Below are 21,617 nucleotides of genomic sequence, written 5' to 3' on the forward strand. Positions count from 1 at the left end.
TCAAGTGCTCAACCTACACATGCATGCACACACATACTCAGCCAGGGTGAGCTAGTGACCGTATAAACACCAGAAAATGTATATATTGAGCGCAATGAGCGTATTATGAAGTCCATTGACCGTATTTTTACAAATATATAGTGACAGACAGTGTACTTATCTCGTTTGAAATTAAGCCATATTAACCGGAGAGGAGGCAGTATGGACTAGCATTACTTTGTTGTGTACCGTCAACTTGCCGAACAAGGAGAAGCTTGTAGGACGGGAGAAGCTTGCGCGTGGTGGCTCGCAGGACAAGGAGAAACTTTTGACTAATGCAAGCTCTCCTTCGCTCAGACGGTGGACGTGCAACAGCTAATTTGGTGCTAGATTGCCAGAAGCATACACTGTACTAGTACTATTATTGTTGCACTTCCCGAAGAGGCGAACAACCAAGTGCAAAGTTTACTAGTACTAGTACTACTACTATAGTCTATAGAGGTATGTACTATACTAGTACTAGGAACCAGATGGAGGAGCGTCTGCACTCTTATTATATTTTTAAAATGTGATAAAGCAATCTTCAACACATTTGGTTCTCTTCGAGGGTTCTCACATGTGATAATGAAAGTTGATTGCATGGAACACTCACCACAATTCTCGCTTAATTCTGGCTCATATCCTGTTACAAATAGGAGCGCTCGGTAATATTTCCTCTTTTTTGTTATTTAGCATGTAAACAGGTCAGCAAACCTTGCGGCGCATCTTTGTGCGAACCGTGCTTGCTGCACTTTGAATGTGGCCGAGAGCTGGCTTGATGAAACACCTCGCTTCCTACTTCTTTTTTTGCGGGGTACCTTGCTTCCTAGTGACCAATGTCTTGGCTGATCGTCCTAAGAATGCTTATATATGAATAAAGCTCTCTCATTTTCCCACAAAAAAGATTAAGCCATATTAACCAGAAAGGAGGGAGTATGGACTAGTACTAGTTGTCGGTGTGTCCCGTCAACTCGCAGAATGAGGAGAAGCTTGCAGGACAAGGTGAAGCTCGCTTACGCCTTTTGACTAATGCAACGTACCCTCGCCCAGGCGGTGGACATGCATCAGTTCATTCGGTGTCAGATTGCCAGAGGCATACACTGTAGTACCGAACATGTGGAGTACCATCATTGTTCGACTTCACGAAGAGGCGAAGAGCCAAGCGCAAGGTTTAGTAGTACGAGTAGTACTACTACCAGAACCACATGGTAGAGCGTCTGTACTCTAATTTTTTTTGATCTCTGATAAAGTACACATTTATTCCAGAGAAGGGCGGAAAATGGCAGCCCAACATGTAATGATGATATCGATTAACCATGCTCGAATATATCTTGGCCTTCGTGTGAGCCCGTCTGTGTGTTCTCGCTCCTCGTCTCTCTCAGATTAGCCACAGTGGGAGTAACTTCAACAGTAACATCGAGTCCAACTCAGAAAATTTGCTTATGTGGCAATGAGTTAATGAGGAGAGAGATAGTTACAGTAACTTAGCTAGTTACTGTAACATCACATGTCCCAAAGCAATATGAGTCTATAACCTAATAAATGAAGGTTTGCATGTTATCATACTTATGTTACTGCCCACTATGAAGGTAGTAATATAGTCTAGGGATATGTGTATGTTACTCTCCATTGTGGCTAGTCTCAAGGAACAGCGGGTTGGCCATTTTTCCGTCAATTGAGATCAGTTTGCTCACACTCCGGTCCCACATGTCAGTGATATGCCAAGAGGAGGTGCGTTGACCGACTGGCCATACGCGTACTTGGTTTTGCACCTTCATACTACTCCTCCCGCCGTCACAGTTTACAGGGCGCGCTTCATTATGATGCATTTCTCTCAATGCATTTCCACCACCAGAGAGACTTTAGACGCGTTTGGTTTAATGCTCAATTAATTAGGGCATGGTAACCGCAATTTTCTCTCGGTGTAGTACTACAGAGTGGAGTAAGTGCATGCATGTGTGTACCCGGGGTGGAAGCACTGCATGCATGTGTGTACGCATTATTTCCTCTAGTAATAGACGTTGTGCTATAACTACTAATGCTATTTTTCAGGCCGATCGCTAGTCGCCTTGGTCCCAGAGATTTTCTCTTTTTCTAAAGCGCGCTCTATAAACAGTGACACATGGAGTAGTATGAGCGGATTCAAAGAAGAGTGTATTGATGGTTGCTTCTTCCGAGCAACTTACAGTGGGAAAGGTGGGGCTTATGATTTGACTACTCATTACTCACTATTAATACGGCGCAACGACCGGTCTGAGTCTCCCATGCGGCTGTGCACTACCCCCTCGGTTCTTAAATATACTTCGGAGTATTTGTCTTTCTAGAGATTTCAACGAGTGACTACTCAAATATATGTCTTTTTAGAGATTCAAATGGACTACTACATACAGATGTATATAGACATATTTTAGAGTGTAGATTCACTCATTTTGCTCTGTATGTAGTCACTTGTTGAAATATCTAGAAAGACAAATATTTAGGAACGGAGGGAGTACACATACGAAGCAAAATGAGTGAATCTACACTCTAAAATATGCCCATTTGAAATTTGTAAAAAGACAAATATTTAGGAACGAAGGAGTATAATTTTGTGCACGTGTAGGATCGAAAGTATGTCTAGAGGGGGGGTGATTAGACTACTTGACCAAATAAAAACTTAACCTTTTCCCAATTTTAGTTCTTGGCAGATTTTAGCTATTTTAGGACAAGTCAAGCAATCATCACATAATTCAAGCAAGCATGCAAAGAGTATATAGGCAGCGGAAAGTAAAGCATGCAACTTGCAAGAATGTAAAGGGAAGGGTTTGGAGAATTCAAACGCTATTGGAGACACGGATGTTTTTCCCGTGGTTCGGATAGGTGGTGCTATCCTACATCCACGTTGATGGAGACTTCAACGCACGAAGGGTAACGGTTGTGCGAGTCCACACAGGGCTCCACCCAAGGGTAACGGTTGCGCGAGTCCACACAGGGCTCCACCCACAAAGGGTCCATGAAGAAGCAACCTTATCTATCCCACCATGGCCATCGCCCACACAGGACTTGCCTCACTAGCGGTAGATCTTCACGAAGTAGGCGATCTCCTTGCCCTTACAAACTCCTTGGTTCAACTCCACAATCTTGTCGGAGGCTCCCAAGTGACACCTAGCCAATCTAGGAGACACCACTCTCCAAGAAGTAACAAATGGTGTGTAGGTAATGAACTCCTTGCTCTTGTGCTTCAAATGATAGTCTCCCCAACACTTAACTCTCTCTCATAGGATTTGGATTTGGTTGAAAGAGGATTTGAGTAGAAAGCAACTTGGGAAGGCTAGAGATCAAGATTCATATGGTAGGAATGGAATGTCTTGGTCTCAACACATGAGTAGTTGGTTCTCTCTCAGAACATATGAGTTGGAATGGTGTGTGTGTTCTGATGGCTCTCTCTTCGAATGAGAAGAAGGTGGAGGGGTATATATAGCCTCCACACAAAATCCAACCGTTACACAGTTTTCCAATCTCGGTGGGACCGAATCAATAAGCTCGGTCGGACCGAAAATGTAAACCTAGTGACCGTTAGTGATTTTCGGTGGGACTGACATGCAACTCGGTAGGACCGATATGGTTAGGGTTTGGGCATAACGTAATCTCGGTGAGACCGATTACACAAACTCGGTGAGACCGAATTTGGTAATTAGCTAACCAGAGAGTTGGTCAGGCAAACTCGGTGGGACCGATTTGCTCTTTCGGTGAGACCGAGTGGAACTCGGTGAGACCGAAAAGTTACAAAGGGGAAACACTGAGTTTACATTGCAATCTCGGTGGGACCGATTCGCTCTTTCGGTGGGACCGAAAAGTTACAAATGGGAAACAGAGAGTTTGCAACCCCATCTCGGTGAGACCGAGATCCCTATCGGTAGGACCGAATTGCTAGGGTTTGGCAGTGGCTAATGACAAGTGAAACTCGGTGGTGCCGGATAGGAAGAATCGGTAGGACCGAGTTTGGCTTAGGGTTTAGGTCATATGTGGATATGGGAAAGTAGTTGAGGGTTTTGGAGCATATCACTAAGCACATGAAGCAAGAGGCTCATTAAGCAACACCTCATCCCTCCTTGATAGTATTGGCTTTTCCTAAAGACTCAATGTGATCTTGGATCACTAAAATATAAAATGAAGAGTCTTGAGCTTTTGAGCTTGAGCCAATCCTTTGTCCTTAGCATTTTGAGGGTTCCACTTTCACATCCATGCCATGCCAATCATTGAGCTTTCCTGAAATAATCATCTTGGAATAGCATTAGCTCAATGAGCTATATGTTGTTATGAATTACCAAAACCACCTAGGGATAGTTGCACTTTCAATCTCCCCCTTTTTGGTAATTGATGACAACATATAGATCAAAGCTTCGACAAATGATAATAAGCAAGAAATATATCGTCGCTTTGAGAAGTATGTGATAAGTAAGAGCTCCCCCTAAATTTGTGCATATTTAAAATTTGCTTTGGACTGCAAATGCACAAAGAGTTAGAGTCATGGGTTACTCTTCCATGTCACATACATCTTGGTGGAGCGCTCAAAATGATAAGAATGAAATACATGCACTCATCACCAAGAATAATGAATGATCACATAAGATAGATAAGATAATAGCATTAAGCAAGCATTAAGTGTAGCTTATGATCAAACACATGATCATCAATGTCTCACAAATAATGACGTAGTATCTCAGGCACTCAAAAGCAAACAAGTTCGAAAAATCACCAAATAAAACAAGAGAGAAAAGCAACACTCTCTCTCTCTCGAAGCCTATGATCTATACATCTTCTCCCCCTTTGGCAACAAGTTACCAAAAAGTTCCTAGAAAATGCATAGCACTAGATCGACGCTCAGGCTTGATCTTCTTGTGGTGGTGGAGTCCGGATCACTCCAAGGACGAAGGCTTCGGTAGATGCTGAAGTAGACGCTGGAGTTGGAGCTGAAGTAGATGCTGGAGCTGGTGGAACTGAGGCTGTGGCTGGTGCTGAGGTGGTGGCTCTTGTGTCAGCAACTGGCACGGCAGATGACCTCGGGCCTCGTGGCACTCTGGCAAAGGCATGAGTGGTAGTCCTGCCTCTCCTCTCCTGCATGTCCTCCTGGAGCTGCTCCACTGCAGACTGAACTTCCGTTACCTTGACATCCAAGTCATAGAACTTCTGTTCCATGATTCTCTCTAGGCTCTGCTGATTCTGAGTGAGGGTGGCCAGACTTTGCTCAATCCTTACCATGGATGCAATCAAGTAACCAAGATGCTCTTGTTTAGTCTTCAAGAAATACTCAGATGCCTCCTCTTGAGTAGGCATCTTGGCAGCTTTCTCCTTCCTCACCTTCTCCTTCTTTGCGTATGCTTGGGCAGATGATGGCTCGTTCTCAGTCATGACAACTTGATTGTCCTCGAAATCTGGACGGATGGGCAGGTGTTCCTTGTCCAATAGATATATGCCTGTGCCCATCTTGGAGTTGATGAGCTCCTGAATTTGAGGGGCATATCTGCAGCTCCTCTTCTGATCTGCTGCAGTCCTCTTGATTGTTTCCACTATGAGGCTCATCACCTTGAACTTCTGAGGCACATCAAACACATGTAGCAAGTTGATAGCATGGCCTCTGATCATCTTGTGATCTCCAGACTTGGGCAGTAAGGTGTGCCTTAGTATCCAATTGATCGTAGGCAGTCCTGACAGAAGGTAATGCACAGACCCAAATTTGAAGGTGTCAAGAGCTTCATTGGGAATTTCCTTGTACATATTGGACATGGAGTTATGGTCCATCTTCTTCTTGGCATAGATATCCAAGTCACCATCTTGCTCCTCTGGGGCATTTATGATCTGTGCCCACTCAGCCACTGTAGATTGGTACCTTGTACCCTCAGACATCCATGTGATCCTCCCATCTGGATAAAAGTGTGCCGTGGAGTAGAATTGCATGATCAGTTCCTCGTTCCACTTTGTGAGCTTCTTCCCAACAAAGTCAGCTACTCCACAAGCATTAAAGCTGTTATATACTCCTGGGTAGTGTTCCTCCTTCTCCTTCATGTAGGTCCAGTCAACCCATCTCATGTCACAGACAATTGGCTTCTTATCTAGCAGCACTGTCTCATAGAAATCCTGCTGCTCCTTGGTGTGAAACCTGTAGTCCACGGCAGTCCTTCTTCTTGAAGCATATGGGTCTGCTTCTCTCCACTTTCTCAGCCCTGAATCTCTCCTGAGCTTCATGTCCTCAGCCACAGGATGAGCACCATTGTGGTCTGGGATCTTGGGCTTTAGCTTTCTCAGGACATTCTCTTCCTCTTCTTCAGCAACAGTCTCAGGCACTGGGGCCTTGTTCTTCTTAGTTGCAGGAATGCTCCTTGTATTTCTCTTAGGCTTTGGCTTTGGAGCTGACTTGGCCTTGGAAGCAGCTCCCCCTGATTTTATGGCATCTCCCATTAGCTTGGGTGCCTTGGGCGCTGGTGCAGCTACCTCTTCTTCCTCTTCTTCTTCCATGATGGAAGCTTTGCCAAGCACTCTAGCCACAGTCTTCTTCACCCTTTCCTTTCTTTTCTTGCCCTCAGCTGCAACTGGCTCTTGGGGAGTGGGCTTCTCAGTTGAGGCTCTTGCCTTTGACATGGGCTGCCTGCCTGCTGGCCTTTTGATTTTCAGACCTGGCTTAGTGCCTTGAGCTGGCTCAACTCTCTTGGAAGTGGCCTCTTCCTCTGCCACATAGTCCTCATCTTCGGAATCTGAAGTCCTCTTCTTCCTTTGTCTCGTGGCAGCCTTTGGCAAATTGCTAGGAGTGCTCCCGCTGCCTTCATCAGATGAACTGGAGGGACTAGTGCCCTCACTCATCACCACTTGCTGCTCTGACATATTTTGGCTATCACTTTGATCAGACATGCTGCAAACTGACTGCTGACCCTGTGAATAGATTATAGATGAGATAGAAAAGATGAGCATCACAAAATGCAGAGATTTTTGCAAAAGAATGATCCAAAAACTTAGTTTTAGTTTCCCACTGAAATCATCTCGGATCTACCGATTTTCAAACTCGGTGATACCGAAGCAGTTTTGGAACCTAAACTAGTGAACTCGGTAGGACCGAGTCACAGTTCGGTGGCACCGAGACTGCTAGGGTTTCACTGAGTTCAAAAATCGGTCACACCGATAAGTAATTCTCGGTCAGACCGAGTCTCACTTGTGCAATGGCAAGAGCCAAATCGGTGGGACCGAGTTTTTCAACTCGGTGGGTCCGAGATGGTTTCGGCGGAAACCTAACCCTAAAATTTTCGAATCAAACCAAATCTACGGGCGTTTTGACTGCATAGGAGTGTTTCAATCGTGGCAAGAATCATGAAGAACACAATGTGCTAGGAATTGGACGGGGAATAGCACTGTGATCAAGTCCATACCCTAGTTCGGCGGAGACTTGCTACGGCGGCAACGGCGGGGCAGAATTCCCGTTGACGGCGACGGAGACCAGTGACTGGAGGCTGCTGGCGGCGAGAAGACGATCCGGAGACCACGAGGGCAGAGCAGGCTATCGCGCGGGCGAAGGGGTTCGGAGAAATTTCCAAAATTTTGCCCGTGACTATATATAGCCCGACCCTGTCGGTGTGACCGAGTGGAACAACTCGGTGGCACCGAGATTCATAACTGTAAGCAGTTACTGAAACTCGGTGTGACCGAAAGGTTCAAATCGGTTGCACCGAGATCGAAAACCTAGATCAACTTAATGATCTCGGTAGGACCGAAGGTGGAGTATCGGTCAGACCGAGAATCATAAAGAGGTTTTGGAAGTTTAAGTCTATGATGAATCGGGGACTCCGAGCGCTCCTCACACAGAGTGGTTCGAATCTGACTTGATCAAATTTTGTGATGCAGCATGAATAGAGTTTGAGACGAGAAAAGCATAGATAGCTAGAGGAGGTTCTTAGGCATTCTTGTCCATCCACTTGGCAAAAGAAGATAAAACCAAACAATCAAAACAACAAGTGGATGTCCTCGAATGAGTAAAATATGCAACCAGCATGCTCACACAATAAGATGGCAAATGAAATATGTGACAAGGCATGCGCAACCAATTCTAGCATCTATCAAGCAATTTGCGATGACTAGGTCATCTATATATGAGTATATTGACTTAGGAGTCAAGTGAGATCACTTGATCATAGGTCATACTCATCGTTTAAGCTCAAGTGGGGTTACCACTTTTACATAAAGCATTGTTGTGTTCACATCTTTAGAGTTGCTTTAGCTCAAGTCTTAGAGTAAAGCTCCCCCTAGATGTGATATCCCCCCTAAGAGGGATGAACTAACCTTGGGTTTTGTCGATGATGACTTCATGTAGATATTGAAGATGTGGATGCTCAATGTTGATGTTGATCTCTTGGAGCTATCTATTTGAGTGAATTGCACTTTCAATACCTACACGGGTTAGTCCCACAAGGAACAAACAAGGATATCCATAGACATAGAGTGATGCACACAAAAGATGATGTCCATGAAAACTTTTTAGGTTACGTTGTCCCTTGTTTTACCAACAAGAGGGTTTGTGACTCCTTGAACTAGTGCAAGATGTGGAAGTTGATTGCACTTGTTCTTGCCAAAATGATAAGAGTGAAGTATGTTGGCGGAGTCACCCTCAAGAACTCTCTAGTTCTTCTTCTTTTGGATCCACATCATCTTGATGGGAATCCTTGGAGTTGTAGTCGTACTTGATGAAGTGGAACTTGAACTAGTCTTGGGAATCCACTTGACTAAGGTCTTAGGAGCTTCTTCAAATGCATCAATTTCCTCTTGAAGCTTGTCCTTGCCTTTTTGCTCGTAGTCTTGTGGTGGAAGATCATCTTGATCTTGTGTTCCCTTGAAAGAAGCATACTTCTCTTGTTGAGGGACAAACGTTGTCTTGGGGTATTGATCTTCTTCCCACTCAACTCCATTGGAATTGAACTTTCGTTCAAAACCAACACCTTGATTCTTCCGGTGCATTCCTTGCTTGCGCACAATTTCCTCGAATTGCTTACTCCCGGCAAGGCTTTTGTACACTCCTTTCTCTATAATTCCCTTCAATAAGCTATTTTCTTGCTCAAGTGTAACTTGGCTAAGAGAATCATTAGTGGAATCAAGAGAACTACTAGAAGCAACAATATTGGATTTAGCATGATCATTGTTACTGCTAGAGGAAGAATCTTTCTTGTTACTAGACTTGACTTGAGGCATGTAAGTAGATAAGAGTAAACGCTTGGCAATGTAAGAAGAACTTTTCTTGCGGAGATCATCATTGATTGCTTTTAAGAACTCATGCTCTTGCTCAAGATTGAGCTTCTCAAAGCGGAATTTCTCATGAGCTCTTAAAAGTTCTCGATGATCTTCGAAGATAGTGTCATGAGCTAACTTAAGAGTTTTTAGTTCTTTAGTTAGTTCTCAATCTTCTCCTTATCATTGTCATTCGTTTTATCTTGATTAGCATGATTAATTGGTCTTTCATCATAGTATTCATCACTAGAGTTGTCAACAAGCAAATCATCACCTAACAAGTCATCTTCATCACTATTGAAATCAACATACTCGGGGTGTGTTACCTTAGGACCTTTGGCCATGAAGCATCTTCCAATTCCTTCATTTGGTGAGTCAAATATGTCGTAGGAGTTGGTTGACACAAGTGCTAGACCGGCAACACCTTCATCTTGAGTATCTTCGGAGTCGGAGTGATAACTTCTCTCGGAGTGGCTGTCGGAGTCGGAGCCGGATACCCATTCACCAACATGAGCTTGATGTCTTCTTATTGTGTAGCTCCTTGATGATTTTTCCTTCCTTTCCGAATCCTTGCTTCTCCGTGAGTATCTTCGTTCATAACGATCATCTCTACTCCTTCTCTCTCTTGGTGGTGATCCTTTGCTTCTTATTTTTGGAGAATCTTCTCTTCTCTTGTAGGGAGCCGTACACTCATTGGAATAGTGTCCGGGTCTTCCACAATTGTAGCAGTTTCGCTCTCGACTAGAAGATCTTTTGTCATTGTAGGACCTTGACTTGGAGCTTCTATCTTTGCTTCTACTCTTCTAGAACTTGTTGAAGTTCTTCACCATTAAGCTCAATTCTTCATTGAAGTCTTGTTTCTCACTTGATGATGTAGGGGCTTCACATGAGGCTTTATAGGCACCACTTGATTTGTTGTGAAGTTCCTCTTTATCCTTAAGTGACATCTCATGAGCAACAATTCTTCCAATCACCTCCGCTGGCTTGAGATCTTTGTAATTGGGCATCATTTGGATCAATGTGCACACGGTATCATATTTTCCATCCAAGGCTCTTAGAATCTTCTTGATGATGAATCTATCGGTCATCTCTTCACTTCCTAAGCCGGCAATCTCATTTGTGATGAGAGCAAGCCTAGAGTACATCTCAGCGACACCTTCACCATCCTTCATCTTGAACTTGTCAAGTTGGCTTTGAAGTACATCCAACTTGGATTCCTTGACGGAGTCGGTACCTTCATGCATATCAATCAAAGTATCCCAAATTTCCTTTGCATTCTCAAGACGGCTGATTTTGTTGAATTCTTCGGGGCACAATCCGTTGAAGAGAATATCACAAGCTTGAGCATTGTATTGCAACATCTTCAACTCATCCGCGGTAGCTTCACGGTTTGGTTCTCTCCCATCAAAGAAGTCACCTTGCAAACCAACACACACAATAGCCCAAACGGCGGGGTTATGTCCAAGAATATGCATTTTCATTTTATGCTTCCAACTAGCAAAATTAGTACCATCAAAGTAGGGACCTCTACGGTGATAATTTCCCTCGCTAGACGCCATACTCTCCTAGGTTGTGAAACCAAGGCTATGACCACCAAAAGCTATGGAGATCAAGCAAATGGAGACCAAGGCTCTGATACCACTTGTAGGATCGAAAGTATGTCTAGAGGGGGGGTGATTAGACTACTTGACCAAATAAAAACTTAACCTTTTCCCAATTTTAGTTCTTGGTAGATTTTAGCTATTTTAGGACAAGTCAAGCAATCATCACATAATTCAAGCAATCATGCAAAGAGTATATAGGCAGCGGAAAGTAAAGCATGCAACTTGCAAGAATGTAAAGGGAAGGGTTTGGAGAATTCAAACGCTATTGGAGACACAGATGTTTTTCCCGTGGTTCGGATAGGTGGTGCTATCCTACATCCACGTTGATGGAGACTTCAACCCATGAAGGGTAACGGTTGCGCGAGTCCACACAGGGCTCCACCCAAGGGTAACAGTTGCGCGAGTCCACACAGGGCTCCACCCACGAAGGGTCCACGAAGAAGCAACCACCCACAAAGGGTCCACGAAGAAGCAACCTTGTCTATCCCACCATGGCCATTGCCCACACAGGACTTGCCTCACTAGCGGTAGATCTTCACGAAGTAGGCGATCTCCTTGCCCGTACAAACTCCTTGGTTCAACTCCACAATCTTGTCGGAGGCTCCCAAGTGACACCTAGCCAATCTAGGAGACACCACTCTCCAAGAAGTAACAAATGGTGTGTAGGTAATGAACTCCTTGCTCTTGTGCTTCAAATGATAGTCTCCCCAACACTCAACTCTCTCTCATAGGATTTGGATTTGGTTGAAAGAGGATTTGAGTGGAAAGCAACTTGGGAAGACTAGAGATCAAGATTCATATGGTAGGAATGGAATGTCTTGGTCTCAACACATGAGTAGGTGGTTCTCTCTCAGAACATATGAGTTGGAATGGTGTGTGTGTTCTGATGGCTCTCTCTTCGAATGAGAAGAAGGTGGAGGGGTATATATAGCCTCCACACAAAATCCAACCGTTACACAGTTTTCCAATCTCGGTGGGACCGAATCAATAAGCTCGGTCGGACCAAAAATGTAAACCTAGTGACCGTTAGTGATTTTCGGTGGGACTGACATGCAACTCGGTAGGACCGATATGGTTAGGGTTTGGGCATAACGTAATCTCGGTGAGACCGATTACAAAAACTCGGTGAGAACGAATTTGGTAATTAGCTAACCAGAGAGTTGGTCAGGCAAACTCGGTGGGACCGATTTGCTCTTTCGGTGAGACCGAAAAGTTACAAAGGGGAAACACTAAGTTTACATTGCAATCTCGGTGGGACCGATTCGCTCTTTCGGTGGGACCGAAAAGTTACAAATGGGAAACAGAGAGTTTGCAACCCCATCTCGGTGAGACCGAGATCCCTATCGGTAGGACCGAATTGCTAGGGTTTGGCAGTGGCTAATGACAAGTGAAACTCGGTGGCGCTGGATAGGAAGAATCGGTAGGACCGAGTTTGGCTTAGGGTTTAGGTCATATGTGGATATGGGAAAGTAGTTGAGGGTTTTGGAGCATATCACTAAGAACATGAAGCAAGAGGCTCATTAAGCAACACCTCATCCCTCCTTGATAGTATTGGCTTTTCCTAAAGACTCAATGTGATCTTGGATCACCAAAATATAAAATGAAGAGTCTTGAGCTTTTGAGCTTGAGCCAATCCTTTGTCCTTAGCATTTTGAGGGTTCCACTTTCACATCCATGCCATGCCAATCATTGAGCTTTCCTGAAATAATCATCTTGGAATAGCATTAGCTCAATGAGCTATATGTTGTTATGAATTACCAAAACCACCTAGGGATAGTTGCACTTTCAGCACGGCACATGGACCCGGATGCCGAAGAGGCTTCTAGCAATGCTATCAAGCTTCCAACATTTGTTTACATAATTGACGTACTATACAAATAATTTTCCAGCGACATGAAATTGTACAATGGTGTGAGCTTTCAGCTTTTGTTTCGTGTGTCTTGCCATCGATGCTCTTTCGGAAACAATAAAAAACCAACTTCTTTGCTAATCAGAGCTAATATTTACATCACAACTGAAGACGAAGTTGTGAGAAGGTATTAAATTGAAAGTGATCCATGCTTTCATTGGCTGCAATGTCCCCCCAGCTCTGTCTAAATCAACAAGGCATGTTGGGAAAAAAGTAGTTGTCTGGAGCATGCAATATTCTGATCATTTTGTGCAGTTCCACTAAAATAGAGCTGAGCGTCGCTGTTCCAAAGATATTAAGTGTGATTACGATAATAGAGGACTGTTGATGAAACAATAAACACACAAATAGAAGCCAGTCACCTTTGCAGTCTCTCTTAACACTAACTAGTTGGAGAAGATTAGGCTCGGAGTTGGATGAGGAGGATAGAGCAAAACCAATCTCCCTTTGTGCAGTCGCATTGAAATGTAAAGACGTTGCCCGTGTGACATTTTGGTAGAACTGCACAAAACACTCTCAAGAAAAAAGTGATTTGTGCAGTTCACCAAAAGGTCGCAATAGCAACGAGGTGAAATGGATAGCCCTGTTTGCAAAAAAGAGGTAGAAAGGAAACAATTACTAGCCAATAATAGTTGATGCCACAATTGACGACAAAAAGAAGCATATTCCTTATCCCACGGGAAGATAACAACACGGTTGTGTTTGTGTAAAACAGTGTGAGGACGAGATTGCAATATGAAAAGTACGTCGGACGAGCTATGTTTTGGGCAAAGAACTATGGAAGATCCACATGCAGCGACGTGGGAAGACGGGCAGTGGAGCAAGGCCGGAGGGGATACCTGGAGGTCGTCGGGATGTAACTAGGTGAGCGGCGGCGGGCGGAATCTGCCCATACTGCGGCAGCGAGCAGGTGGCGTAGGCCCTACCACGCCGGAGCTTGGTCAGAGAGAACGACGTGTACCGCAGATCGGGACATGCTGCCTCGGCGTTGTCGAACGGAGAAACGATGCGCGTCCTTCCTTTCCGCCGGTGGACGGGATGCGGCCGGATCAGTGACCAACGGTGAGAGAGAGAGGCCACCGTAGCCTTGTGTGAGATACTCTGACGAGAGACAAACCAGGTAGGCAGGCTCCATTGTATATAGTGGAGCGAACTACCTTTTTCTCCATAAAAATTGTTTTATATTCTGTGTACGTGCCATTGAGCGATATAACTTTATTTAAAAATAACGCGCCAATGCATCAAGTCGAACTTTGTTTCGTGCACGCGTGGTACACGACCTCCGTAGGTAAACAACCGCTACACGCGTTCAAATTAGCACGTGGGCTGCCATTTCGTACAGAAATGAGCTCCACCATGTACCCGTGTGGGTGTGGCTGGGCACGAAGCGTGAGTACGTGCACGGTGCACCTATTCTCTTCTTGTATACGTACACCACCTACGTGGGGTTGTGTGAGAGAGATACAAATGTATAGAGATAGTATAGTGTGTGGGTTTGTGAGAGTTTTTTTGGGTGGGGTGGGGGGCTGGGGTCAATCAAAAAATGTAACATATGCAATGTATGTGAAATAGAGTCTTGGATATATCATATATATAGAGGGGCGATCCACGAGAAGAGAGTGGAGGTATCATCGGCTTGAGGTGTCCATAGAATCGAAGAGAGGGATGATGTGTGTGTGTGTGCGCGCACACGATCGATAGAGTGCCATCGAATTTGTGTGTGCCCACGTCAAAGATATAGAGTGGCTGGCCTACTGGAACGTGAGAGGGGACGGGTGCAGTTTGTCTCTATGGCATGGATACCTACCTACAGCGCTCGACTATCGGTGTGTGGTGGGGGGGAGGGAGGCCTAATTAACTATAGAGGTACAATGGCTGGTATATGTGTGGAGGAGGAGAGAGGCCTACCTCATGTATTAAGGGAGATTGATCTACCTCATGTATTAAGGGAGATCGATCGACATCCATGCATATGTGTAGGAGAGGAATAAGGTTGGGAGAGAGATAGAGCTAGAGTGTTGGAGGGGGTGGTAGTGGAGTTGCTTCTAACAAATGGTGGGATAGGCTTGCTAGAAAACCGGAGGGCACACCTGCAATATCAATAAGAGAGGGGATGGCTGCCTGTCTGTGCATGTGCGTGTGAGAGACGGGTCAGGAGGCATGCACGAATGATGAGGGGGGGGGGGGGCGATATGGCTGTGGTAAGCAGACATAACTACATAGGAAGATCAATCGTCCTTTGTCTGAGAAAGGAGAGACATAACTTGTGAGGTACGTCGATCGATGGGGGGGGGGAATAGTTAAAGTCGACCTAGGTATATGTTGGGAGATCGATTGGTATACATGCATGTGTGTGTTAGAAGCAAATGAGGCACGTGGAGAAGGATAGAGAGAGAGAGAGGGATGCATCTAGGAGGTGGTGCGAGAGTCATACTATATCGAGGGGGGAGGAGTGTGCGAGTACGAGATCTATGAAAAGAGTGGTGGGAGTGAGGCATGGACGGTGATAAGAGAAGAGGGGAAGCTTGTGTTTTGTGCTAGGCACACCTGGCTAGAGAGGCATATCGATCAATGTGTGCCGTAAAGAAGGAGCTGGGGGGCCTACACACACCGTGGGTGAACGACCTAAAGTGAAAAGACGAATTTGCATGATGGAGCTAGAGAATTCTGAGGGAGGGTGAGAGGGATGCGGGCGTGTGCATGCACGAGAGAAAGTTAGCGCTAGCTAGCTACAAAGATAAGAGGATTGTGTGGGTGTAAAAGACGAATAGAGATCATACTTCATTATAAAAAGCGAATTCAGATATTTGAAGAATTTATCATAGTGTTTTAAACCGACGCATGTGTGAATATATATAACGGTGATACACATGGTGTGGTTATGAACATGTTATACTACATATAATATATTTTATCTCTACTCTTATAAAAAACCGGAGTTGTTGATGATGGTGTGCCTGCCATCCTGCAATATAGGCCGTCCGATTTATATCTGACGGATAGGAAGGAAACTATGGCAATTTTGAAAAAAGATACCCACACCCCTCTCCATATTTGCAAATTAGGCCTCCCCTTGATCATGTTGATGTTCTGTGGAACGCATGGGCTTCTTGCTAGTACTACGTATAATATATAGAACATTGATCATAATTTGGGCTAATGTGTGGCTTTTGCAGCTCAGGTCTAGATACTTGTCATAATGTAGGGGGCGGGGCACTATACTATGTGTGATAAACACGGTGTACACGGATGGAACATGGTTTAGATTATGAATATATAGTTAGTACATCAAATGTACTATTATCTGGAATCAACATCAAGTGTATTCACAAAATAGAATTCGAGTTCATGTAGTACCCATAGTTCATATCTATCTCTATAGTAATCATGTGGTGTGTTATTAAGGTAATACACGAATGATGGTTGAAGTTGGCAACAATCATGATTGTAGATTCTTATTGAAATAGAGAAACAAATTCAAATTCAGATCAAATTGCAGCGGTAGTATAGACATTTGGAATGCACAAAAATGTTGGTATGAGTAGGTTACATGCATTATACAGCAAGCGAACAAATTTAATTGGACATAACATGGATTCATACTCCCTCCTTTCATCTATGTAGGGCATAATGCGTTTTTTAAGACCGCCTTTGACTATTGACAAGATTAATAGTACATGACAAGCACAATGTGAAAATTATATCATTGAAAGAACCTTTCGCAGACGAATTTAACAGTGTGCTTTGTGTAAGTTGCATGTCATATATTATTGCTCTAATATTTGGTCAAAGTTAGCATCGAAAAACGCATTAGGCCCTATATAGATGGAAGGAGGGAGTAGCTTTGAATAGCATTTTTATAGTAAAACGGGGCAGGACTCTCTCTTTGCATGGTGTGAATATTTTTATTTTTTCATTTTGTTTTTGGTTGAGGGAAGTGCGAATTCATTTGGTACATACAAGTACAATATTACACGTTAGGCTTGTCCCTAAAATTCAACCCGCGCCTTGTTATATCCCGAAAATTCAGATATTGTGCTCCCAAAACTAGCACCTTCACAACCCGCGTCTTGCTATCCTGAAATTACAACACGCACGAAAACTCCCTCCAGCTGCCAAATCCCGACACGTGAAATCCCCCTTCTAACCTTGAGCTGAAAGGGCCACTAGTTCAAATCGGTGGGGGGTACTTTTGTAACACACCCTACATTTTGGACAAGCGCGTCCCTAAGTCATGGTTCACCCCCTCCCATCGCCTCCTTTTTGCCATTCGAAATCCTAGGCCGCCATAACCTCTCCACTCCAGCCGCGAAACCCCACCCTCCTCCGTCCGCCACCTCACCGCTGCCCAGCCGGAGCCTCTTCCCCGACGACGTCATCCACCGCAACAGCTCGACGTCCCTCGTCCACCTCCTCGGATGAGGATCCATCGTCCATCTCGTTGTCCCACCGGTTCAGCCGCCCCGTCCTCCACCTCCAAGGAGCTGCTCCGACGATCGCCTCGTCTATCGCGGCTACTCCATCCCCATAGCTCCGCCTTAACCTGCTCCACCGGAACCGCAACATCCTCACCGACTCCTCGGACGAAGCCGAGGCCTACTCGGCACCACCAAAGAGGTTGTACACTCATCACATCACACCTTCTCCTTAGCTCGACCTCCCGGCGCCTATGGTGCTCAATCCCGCACCCCCATGGAGCGGCTACCTTGAAGCCGACGCCGCGAGCGACATCTCCACGGCGGCTCTCCCCCAGTGCGAGGCCCCTTCGGCGGCGGCGTCCATACCAGCCGGATCTGCTGCTGTTGCTCTGGCTCTTGCTCGCTCGCTCGCGCTGCTACTGCTCCGGCTCTCGCTCGATCGCCCAGCTGCTGCTGCTCCGGCTCTCGCTCGCGCTGCTGCTGCTCTCCCCCTCACTCGTGCTGCTGCTCTGCTCCGATTTAGCTACACTTCAGTCAACTGAATCGACTTTTGGGTTAGTCGATTTTTAGGGGGTGAGGGGGGGGGAGGGGGGGCTCGTCGGAGTTAAGGAAGAACCACCCACAGCGGGGATGGGGGCTCGCCGGAGAGGTACCCTACTATCTATCTTAGGGTTCAGGGCGGGGGGCGGGGGGCCTACGGTGCTCCATCCCGCACCCCCATGGAGCGGCTACCTTGAAGCCGGCGCCGCGAGCGACATCTCCACGGCGGCTCTCCCCCAGTGCGAGGCCGCTTCGGCGGTGGCGTCCATACCAGCCGGATCTGCTGCTGCTGCTCCGGCTCTCGCTCACTCGCTCGCGCTGCTACTGCTCCGGCTCTCACTCGATCACCCAACTGCTGCTGCTCCGACTCTCGCTCGCTCGCTCGCGCTGCTGCTGCTGCTCTCCCCCTCACTCGTGCTGCTGCTCTGCTCCGATTTAGCTACACTTCAGTCGACTGAATCGACTTTTGGGTCAGTCGATTTTCAGGGGGGGCTCGCTGGAGTTAAGGAAGAACCACCCGCAGCGGGGACGGGGGCTCGCCGGAGAGGTACCCCACTATCTATCTTAGGGTTCAAGGCGGGGGGCGGGGGGCCTATGGGGCTGGCCGGGGCGGCGGTGGGGAGTTGTTTCGGAGCGGCGAGGCGGCGCTGGGGCCGACGGTTCGGCTGGTGGTGGCTGGCGGCCTAGGGGGGTGCAGGTTGAAGATGAACTGCAGGCCCTCCCTAAACTACATGTCAAGTGCCTCTCTGCTACCATTGCATTCAGTTTCGACAGTAACGTTCAGATTCCACAGTAAATTTCAGTTTTGACAGTTAAGTTCAGAGTCAACAGTTTTTACCTCATCTGCTGTAGTCAGGTGGTTTTTGGTGATGTAAATTTTACATCTATTTTACATCATCTATTGGAGATGCTATTAGAATCCCACTTGAGATTGACGATGTCTGTCTTGTGCTGCTTCAGCCTTGACGTCTTACGGCTCACGGGGGCTACTCCAATGATAGAACGACCCATCACAATAGAGCAGTGCCCTGGACGCCGTCTACAGATTCCTCAGATCTTCCTCCACACCTCCGACAGCCACCTCTGCCTCAACTGCTTCAGCGACCAACCCAATGATGCTAAGGTCGACACGGCTACGACAAATAGGTTGTACACCTGTTGCATCACTTATTACTATACATTCATGTCGATCCATTAGGACTATTTTCGTTTGATGGAAAAACATAGTAATAGGGAATTTTCCAATGACACTCTACTATTCAATTATTCATGCATTTTGTTGAAAGGAATGAAGCAAAACATCCACCTGGACCTACTTTTCAAAATCCTATGCATGAAAACAAGACCAAGTGCATTAGTGGCAGAATAACATTCTAACGATACACGCTTTCATATGGTTTCACTTTATTTTGGCCATGTTTCTTTGCATTCCTCTGCTCTTCCAATTCTTGTAAACCAAACACTCAAGTTGACAGAAATCCTGTGTTTACAAATGCTCTGTTTACCATGTGCATTCCTACCCTATTCCGGTGTTCTCCCTATCCCTGCGTTTTTAGAATCATGCAAGCCAAATGAGCCCTTACAGAATTACTTCAGTTACAGGTACGTGTCGAAGGGAACTTTGTGTGGTTTGTCCTGCTCCTGCTGTGACGTCGTCCACCTCAACTGAGCTGCTCCATCGACAGAAATATCCACCAAACCAGACATCACGACTCCTGACCGTCTTTCGCCGCCTCAGATCTCCTTCCCTGCCGCCGGCACCCACCGCAACGGCATCACCATCATCGACTCAGCAGATGAACCTGAGGAGTACACGGGTCCACAAGAGAGGTCACACTCTTTCATTTCTGCTTATGTTATGCATTGCTTAAAATTAACTGCTACTTTATCGTCCTGTTCACCTCTTGGACTCCAAGTCAGGTCCAAATTAATGTTCAAACTTGAGTTCCAAATTAGTTGTGGGGCACATATCGAGGAAGCAATGAATAGTATCTCTAATATCTGGTTCACTTAGGGTATGCCTATGTTGTTCATCTTGGGTGGGAAACAAATAGTAAAGCAATCATCATCTGTCTTTTTATTAAATTAAAGCAATCATCAGCATGCTATCATTATTTTTGGATCCATCCACTGGTTGTTACCATCACTCTAAATTTCTGCATGCTCTCCTTTACATAATCTCACCATATTTTTTTCGTATGCATGTCAGATATTGTACACAGTCATGCTGAACATGTAGAGAAAAAGAGAAGAGTTTTGCGTGGCAATACAATGTCATGCAGACATTGCTCCATGGTGGGTTCAATGGCAAACCCTCCCCATCCCTCTCCAGATTGTAATCTAGAGGAAGATATCTGTTCTGAGGCGGATTCAGACGCCGCTGACCACTCCTATTTACCCCCAAGGTGTTTGCTCTACCTTGGCATGATGATGTTAGTCATATCATGCATATGTTGCCTTGCAGTGCCTACTTTTGACATCATATATGCCATCTGCTTAGTTTAGACATGTTTTGTAATGCCACATGTTTAGTTTCTATATCATATATGGGAATTATGCAGTCTCATGTCTTTTAGCCAGCCATAATATATGTGAAATGTGCAATGCCATCCTGTTTAACCAGGCATCATATATTTGAATGATATCTTGCCCATCATTTTCTTCATTACATTTCCATTTGTCGACAATGTTTGTACATTAAACTACTCTTTCTGTGAATCAACCATTTGGGTGGGAGATTGAAAAATCTGGAGTGAAAACAAGGCCCTCAGAGCAGACAGTGCTACGTGTCGAAGCAGATCTCTTGTTGGGTCCCGATAGCTCCTTAGAGATGGATTCAGAGACAGATGACCTGTCCTATTCCCCCACCGAGGCGTATGCTCTAACTTGGCACGGTAATACTGCTCATATCATGCATATGGTGTCTTACATTGCATAGTTTAGACATCATATACACAATATTCAACACCATGTTCTTAGTTCAGACATCATATCTAATGTCCTCTATTTAGCATATAAATCACATATGTGAATTAAATGATGTGATCCTGATTATTAGATAACATGTAGGTGAATTATGTCATGCGATCCTGTTTAGTTATTCATCATATCTTTGAATTATGTTATGCTATGCTATCCAGTTTAGATAGATATCATATATGTGAAATTATGTCATGCTATTCGTTTTAGTTAAACAATATACATGTCAACTATTTCATGCCCTCTTTTTTCCACACTATCTATTGCATCTGTCTCTCATACAATGTCTGTACATTCAACCATGTTTCCTGTTTATCAGCCATTTGAATTGGAGCGGGTGATGCCAGCATCTAGCGGACTAAAAACACGGTCTTCAAATAAAACAATGCTACCTCTTGGTGGAGATAGCACCCTGGTTGTACATGCACGAGAACCAGCCCTACCACACATAACCCAAACTCTCGCAGATTGTACCCCTACTGTGATGGACAGAGAACCAACTTCACGCAATCTAACCCCAACCCTAGCAGATAGTAACCCAGTTCCTGTTGACACAGCACCATCTCCACCATAGAGCTCCCAAACAAGAGCAGTTAGTAAGGCAGCTCCAGTGCCCAAAGGGCCAGTACTACCACGGCGAACCCCAACTCCACCAGTTAGTACGCCTATTCCCGTGGAGGAAGCACAACCAGCTAGTCGTAGTTTAGCATCTATCGCATTTGATGTTGTTAAATCGTATGTGCGTATCTTCCCATCTTGGAAATATTATACTGAAGATGAAGGAAAATGCTAGTTGCAGGTGTTTGTCCAGGAGTTATGTGTAGGTAATGTTATTCATGACAATTACTTTGCTTTGTCCCATACATCCTACCTCCATGATGGTTATAATACAACAAATTTTCCCAT

Source organism: Triticum urartu, chromosome 3A (genome assembly GCF_056163025.1).
Source record: "Triticum urartu cultivar PI428250 chromosome 3A, HENAU_Tu73, whole genome shotgun sequence".
Lineage (NCBI taxonomy): Eukaryota > Viridiplantae > Streptophyta > Magnoliopsida > Poales > Poaceae > Triticum > Triticum urartu.